Raw genomic sequence first — 8,131 nt, 5'->3', positions numbered from 1 at the left:
TGAACATCAATCATGGTTTTTTGATTTCAAACCTAGCTAATTTTCCACAGTGTATACCGTTTGGATAGTATCGGTGTTTTTGTTTTGGTTCTTTTTGTCACTATTTCCATCTTCATTTTGCACTGTTTTGACATGCATACAACAGCTATGTGTCCCTTTCTTCCACATGTATGGCAAATGGCATCACGAAATTTACATTTTTCGCGCATGTGTGAGTTTCCACAGCCGGAGCAAGATTTGAGCGCGATTTGCCTCCTTTTCCATCCCCACTGTTACGGTGTTTTGTGATTGTTTTGTGACGTAAACTGCGTTCATGTCTACTGATTTCTTGTCACTTTCCCTTGATAACAGCTACTGTTTTCATTGTTGCCTCGTATGTTCTCGGCAATAGAAATTACATCTTCTAGCGATGGCTGAAGCTTTTGCAAAGCTGCTGTGCGAATTGCGTCGTATGGCGTATGCACTATTATTTGATCGCGGATCACTCATTTACATAGTTTAATGTACACCTTCTGATTGGCATACAAATTGGCATTCGCGAGCTATGCCACGTAGATCAGCTACCCACTCCTTGTGTGTTTGTGAGTCCCGCATTTGCCGTTTGAAAAATTCATAACGAGCAGCGACAACATGCCGTTTTTTGCTTGAAGTGCTCCGTTAACTTTTCGGTGATTTGTACATATGTGGTGTGTTTCGGATTTTCACTCCCGAATAGATTTTTCTAGTTGAAAACATGTGTACCTACCCAAGAAAGAAATAGGCTTTTTTCTCTTCGGCTAGAACTGAGTACGCTTTAAAATGTTGCGTTAGCTGTTGTAAATACGTCTCCCAATTTTGGCTATCCTTACTAAAACTTGGGAACGGCGGACACACAACGATTTGTTCTCCTGCTACGGGAAAGTTACGTTCCCGTTCAAGAAATGCTTGCATCCATTGTTGTTGCTGCTGAAGTAATTGTTTGCTGTTGAGCCAACAACTCTTGTAAATTACTTTGATTCTCCATTGTTTTTTCGTTCGATCTCTTGCAATAACTACCGACACGAATTTCTGTTTTTTTTACTCGTCGCCAATAATTGTTGTGTATGTGTGCATATTAGAAACGACGCGTTCTGCTTTAGGGTGAGACAACAACTGACTTTTTTATTTTGCTTTGCTGATCAGGAATGATTTTTGGTATACTAGGGTTAGTGTTGTATATCGTAGATATTAAGAGGATAAGTAGAGTAATTTCAAACAGAGTGGTGAGATGTATATTTGAATTAACATATATAACAATCCCATTTTTATACCCGTACTCGTAGAGTAAAAGGGTATACTAGATTCGTTGAAAAGTATGTAACAGGCAGAAGGAACCGTTTCCGAGTATAAAAGTATATATATTCTTGATCAGGATCAATAGCCGAGTCGATCTGACCATGTCCGTCTGTCCGTCCGTCTGTCTGTCCGTCTGGCCGTCTGTCCGTCCGTATGAACGTCGAGATCTCAGGAACTATAAAAGCTAGAAAGTTGAGATTAAGAATACAGACTCCAGGGACATAGACGCAGCGCAAGTTTGTCGATTCATGTTGCCACGCCCACTCTAACGCCCACAAACCGCCAAAAACTGCCACGCCCACACTTTTGAAAAAGGTTTTGATATTTTTTCAGTTTTGTATTAGTCTTGTAAATTTCTATCGATTTGCCAAAAAACTTTTTGCCACGCCCACTCTAACGCCCACAGACCGCCAAAAACTGTCACGCCCACACTTTTAAAAAAGGTTTTCATATTTTTTCTTTTTTGTATTAGTCTTGTACATTTCTATCGATTTGCCAAACAACTTTTTGCCACGCCCACTCTAACGCCCACAAACCGCCCAAAACTGCCACGCCCACACTTTTGAAAAATGTTTTGATTTTTTCATTTTTGTATTAGTCTTGTAAATTTCTAACGATTTGCCAAAAAACTTTTTGCCACGCCCACTCTTGCGCCCACAAACCGCCAAAAACTGTCAGTGCTGAAGACTCTCTTCGCACTTCCACTAGCTGGTGATTATATTTTACGCTATTAACTACGTTGGCAGTATTGTTTTTTGCCTCACTAGAATCGCTAAACCATCCCATTTTTTAGTTTATATTCAATGAAACGTTTTTTGAAGGAAAAAGTGAGATGTTCTATTTATGAGTTTTTCTCATTATTATTATATTATTTTCTTCTTCTAGAAAATCAAAAATAAAAATTTTTACGTTTAAGAATTGTTATATTTTGTCATTTTAAAAAAAAAATGTGCAGACGTGGAAATATTAGTTGTTAATAAATGTGGTTGGCTCACATATTTGTTTACAATAATAAAAAAAAATTGTCCAACCGCATTGTTAGTAAAAAGCCTAACAGATATTAGTGTTTTTCAAGCAGCGGTTTCCCGCCTCGGCTTGGATTTAGAAATTAAAATTAAGGCAAATTGGGTCATTGGCATTTATTTATGCAGCCCGTTTGCGTTGTTTCGCACCTTGCGAAAGCTTGTTCTCAATGTCTTCCAGACGCTCTTTGTAGCGTTGCCGGGACGTCTCGTCTCTGGCCAACTGGGTCATTTCCTTGACCAGTCGGCGTTGTTGTAGTAGCTTCACCCTTTTTCCGGAGCGTTTGTGCTTCTTTGGTTCCTTCCTTTCCTGCCTTGCCCGGTACTCAGCTATTGTGAGTGGGCGTGGTCCATCTGCAGGGTTTTGCTGAAGAGCTTCTTCAAACGTTGGCAAGTCCCTTTGTATCGTGGGCTGCGCGTTTAAAAATTGTGCCTCCTCTGCCATCAATTGTTGCGTGTTGTTGTTATTATTTTTGCACAAATTTTATTGGTGATTTGGTTGGCAGGGTGGCAAGGCATTTGTTGTCAGGCGGAGGCGAGACTTAGCCTCATGTCCTGATGTCCTGAGGTCCTAACGTCCTGACGTCCTAAGGTCTTGACGTCCTGTCACGGTCGCTATATGATGTTCGCAAGGATCCCGAAGAAGGTTCAGTGTTTTAGAGTCAGAGCGTCTGCTCAGTTAGAGTTACTTTATTCGAATGTTTCTTATGCTCAACTTGGGCTGAGCCGACCCGTATATATAGTACTTATTATTATATACATATAGTTCCATATACATATAAGTTAACACAAGCCAACGAACTAGAACAGTTGGCTCAGTGTACGAAACATAATATCAAAATGTCAAAGTGCTGACCCAGCATTGGGCCGGAAACCCGTGCGCAGCCGGCAAACACAGCATATTTGCGTGGCCGCTGCGAGTCTTTGTTAGCTTTAAGAATCAGTTTGAATTTATAGTTTTGAATTTGGATTTATACTCCGACTAAGCGTCGTAAAACACATTCTTATTACTTACTCTGCCAGACCACAAGGCTGGCAGTTAAAAGAGGAAAGTTCCTCTCAACGTAAATAGTAATCTTCTCCTGCTCCCCGGATCCCCCGGAAGCCCTTCACCTCTGAAGGAAACCTGACGGATGACAACATCGCAAGACGGTGCGACCATCATCGAATAATTGGCGCTCAACTAGTGGGTCAAACAGAAAAGTAAATTGTAAAACAAAAAAAAAAAAAAAATATATTTTCAGCAAAAATTATTATGAACAAAAAACAAATTATTAATCCAGCAGATACACTAAAACGTGGTCTCATATCAGTGTGAATAAAAACAAAAATCATATAATTATTTTTTACAACAGCGCATACGTTAGCTTTTCATTTTTTATTGTTGTTTTATGTTTCCATTCGATACAAGCGTGACACTTGACGCTGCAGCCTTTGTCTTTATTTATTGTTTGTTTGTCTGTGGTCAACTGCTACCCACACAGGCAGTCTCTGCATGCCTAGGCGAATTGAACCGCTCATGCAGCCCGGATTCTCACAATATAGGAATAAAAAACCATACTCCAGCGACTCAGAGTCCGACAGCGAAAATCTAGCTTCTTCTCTAAGACGTGTAACCGCGAATCCCCCCGAAATGTCGATAGATCCAGAACAACTCAAAGCTATAATACAGGCAATTGTGACCAACGTTTTAGCGGACGAGGCCGCCAAAAACCAACTCGTACAAAATGAACTGCGTCAGACAATTCAGGGACTGGCCAGCCAGTTGGCAGCAACACATGTCGCGCCCACCTCAGCTGTGGCCCCCGTAATTAAAGCCTACGAGCCCATAGACATAACTAATAATTCTCAATGTGGCGTGACTTTAGACGCCGTTAAATATTTGCCTGAATTCTCGGGGTCACAGGAATCATATGTTTCGTGGCGACAAGCGGCGATTGCTGCGTATCGCATATTTAAAAATTTCAACGGCACCTCTCGCCATTATGAGGCAGTGACAATTATTAGAAACAAAGTTAGGGGCGCGGCCGATAACGTTTTATCCTCGTTTGGCACTGTACTGAATTTCGATGCTATTATAAATCGGCTCGATTTCACTTACAGTGATAAGCGTCCAATGCATGTCATTGAACAGGACATGAGCACTTTAAGACAGGGATACAACATGACCCTGCACAGTATTATGATGAGGTCGAGAAAAAACTCACCTTACTCACAAATAAAGCTCATATGTCTCACGAGCCATCGACGGCAAAAATATTGTGCGAAAAATTCCGAGAGGACGCCTTGCGTATTTTCATCTCGGGACTTAAACGCAGCCTCACTGATGTGCTTTTCGCGGCAAAGCCGAAAGACATGCCGTCAGCTCTGGCCTTAGCGCAAGAAGTGGAATCTAACCACGAGAGATATGTTTTTGCAGCCAGTTTTGCAAGAAGTCAAGAAGATAAAGATCGCAAACCTACTGCAAAAGCGCAGGGTCGTCAACTTGACAAGCACGACCACCATGACCCACAACCTAATAATACCAAAAACCCATATTTCAATAGGCAGCATAAGGCACAGGTTCACGCCGAACCGCAAAGTACCAAAAATTACAAGAACAACGGCACACCAGAACCTATGGAGGTCGATCCCTCATTTTCTAGAGTGCTGCAGCCGACCCAGGCAAACGCCTACCAGAACAGAAGACCAGCCACCTCTGAGCGCACAGGCGCCGTGAGGAAACAACAACAAATTAACTTCATTACGCAGAATACGGAAGAAAAGACAGGAGCGTATGCCGCCGCCGCCTCCAAAGCGGAATCAAAAATAGACGACGATGCCATCGCCGAGTATGATTCTGACTACGTCAATTTTTTAGGGGAAAATCCCTGTTACCCGTCATCAGACGAAGAGTAGCAGGGGTACCAATGAATTTCCTTTTAGACACCGGCGCGTCAAAAAATTTCATCCGACCTCGCAAAGAGCTAAAGGGTATCCGCCCGGTGGACTCTCCTTTCGAAATTCACTCAATTCACGGCACCACCACTGTTACAAAAAAATGCTTCGTCTCGATTTTTAATCTGAAAGCGACTTTTTTCATTCTACCAGATTTTACAATATTCGACGGGATAATCGGGGCCGATCTGTTAACACAGGCCGGCACATCACTTTGCCTCGCTTCCGCCCAGCTCAAATGGGGTAACGAAGTTGAGAAGATTTCATTCCATAAATGCACTGACGTCAACTTCACTAACGTGGAGTGCGCAGATGCACCACCTTTGGTGAAGAAGGCATTTCTGGGAATGATAAAGAGCCGAAAAAACGCCTTCGCAGATCCCAACGAGGCCCTGCCATATAACACATCGGTAGTGGCCACGATTAGGACGACTAGCGAAGAGCCCATTTACGCCAAATTATATCCATACCCCATGGGGGCAGCAGATTTCGTCAACAACGAAATCCAAGACCTGCTTAAAAATGGTATAATTCAAAGGTCGGTGTCTCCTTATAACAACCCAATATGGGTGGTTGATAAAAAAGGAACCGACGAGGCCGGCAATCAAAATAGACGATTAGTCATAGACTTTCGTAAGCTAAACGAAAGAACTATCCCAGACAAATACCCGATGCCAGATATCTCCATGATACTGGGCAACTTGGGCAAGGCCAAATTCTTTACGACACTGGACCTCAAGTCCGGGTATCACCAGATCGTCTTAGCGGAAAATGACCGCGAAAAAACTTCCTTCTCCGTAAGCGGAGGGAAGTACGAATTCAAGAGGCTTCCCTTTGGCTTGAGAAATGCTGCCAGCATTTTCCAGAGAGCCATTGATGACATTCTCAGAGAGCAAATCGGCAAGACTTGCTATGTCTACGTCGATGATGTAATAATCTTCTCAGAAAATGAGAATGCTCATGTCAAGCACGTGGATTGGGTTTTAAAAACCATAAGCGATGCAAATATGAGGGTCTCAGTAAAAAAGTCAAGTTTTTTTAAAAAAAGCGTAAACTTTCTTGGCTTTATAGTCACCAGTGATGGCACTACCACCGATCCAGAAAAGGTCAGGGCCATAAAAGAGTTCCCCGAACCAAAAACAATATTTGAGGTTAGATCATTCCTAGGTCTCGCGAGCTATTACAGATGCTTTATTAAGGACTTTGCAGCCATAGCAAGGCCTATTTCGGACATCTTAAAGGGCGAAAATGGAAGTGTAAGCAGACATAGATCGCGACACATCCAAGTACAATTCAATGAGGCGCAAAAAAATTCTTTCGAAAAACTGCGCAACATTTTGGCATTCGAAGATGTTATGCTCAGATACCCGGATTACAAGAAGCCATTCCATCTAACGACGGATGCTTCAGCCTACGGTATTGGAGCAGTGCTTTCACAAGAGAACCGTCCTATTACAATGATCTCGAGGACATTAAAGGATAGGGAAATAAACTACGCCACAAATGAAAGGGAATTATTAGCCATCGTTTGGGCGTTGGCCAAGCTGCGACACTATTTATATGCGGTGAAAGATATAACTATCTTCACTGACCATCAGCCATTGTCATTCTCGGTATCAGATTCTAACCCTAACGCGAAAATTAAAAGGTGGAAGGGTCGCATCGAGGAAACGGGTGCGAAGGTAGTCTATAAACCGGGAAAAGAAAATTTGGTTGCTGATGCCCTGTCTAGGCAGCAAATTAACGCCATAGAAGAACAGGATGCAGAATCATGCGTTGCGACCATTCACAGTGAGATTTCCCTCACTCACACCATAGAAACAACGGATAAGCCCCTAAATTGCTTCCAGAACCAACTAATTCTAGAAGAGGCCCGCTTTCCGCTAAAACGCTCTTTCGTTCTCTTTAAAAATAAGAAACGACATTCGATCAACTTCACCGACAAGAAGTCATTACTCGATGACCTTGCGGATGCAATAGTCCCCAAGGGCGTAAACGCCCTCCATTGCGATTTGCACACGCTAGCAACGGTGCAGGACGACTTAGTCCGGAGATTCCCGACTACAAAATTCTGGCACTGCAAAAACCGTGTTACAGACATTTTTGGGGTCGAAGAAAGAAGGGAAGTCATATTAGCAGAACACAATAGGGCCCACCGGTCGGCCCAAGAAAATGTGAAGCAGGTTCTCACAGAGTACTACTTCCCAAAAATGGCCAAACTGGCCAATGAAATTGTCCAAAACTGCAAAACGTGCGCGAAAGCTAAATATGATAGGCATCCGAGAAACAAGAGATTGGCGAGTCACCGATTCCCTCTCATGTAGGAGAAATGCTACACATAGACATTTTCTCAACGGATAAAAAGTATTTCCTCACTTGCATCGACAAGTTTTCGAAATTCGCCGTCGTACAGCATGTGCCGTCAAGAACAATTGAGGATTTGAAACCAGCCTTATTGCAGGTCATGAATTTCTTCCCAAAGGCCAAAGTGATTTATTGCGACAACGAGCCATCGCTAAAATCGCACACGATCACGGCCATGCTAGACAACCATTTTGGCGTCAGCATCACGAATGCGCCACCCCTTCACAGTGTCTCAAACGGGCAAGTGGAACGTTTTCACAGCACTCTACTAGAGCTCGCCAGGTGCCTAAAAATCGACAAGGGCATAAGTGATACTGTGGAAATAATCTTGTTAGCCACTACCAGATATAACAAGTCAATCCATTCGGTCATCGATAAGAGGCCAGTCGACGCAATACAAGAATGCACGGACGACACACAAGAACGGATTGCTGACAAAATTAAGAATGCCCAAGACGCGCTAAGGTCTCGAGAGAATGCTTCTCGACAAAACA

The sequence above is a fragment of the Drosophila teissieri genome, chromosome 2R (assembly GCF_016746235.2).
Source record: "Drosophila teissieri strain GT53w chromosome 2R, Prin_Dtei_1.1, whole genome shotgun sequence".
NCBI lineage: Eukaryota > Metazoa > Arthropoda > Insecta > Diptera > Drosophilidae > Drosophila > Drosophila teissieri.
This window is presented reverse-complemented; position numbering follows the sequence as displayed.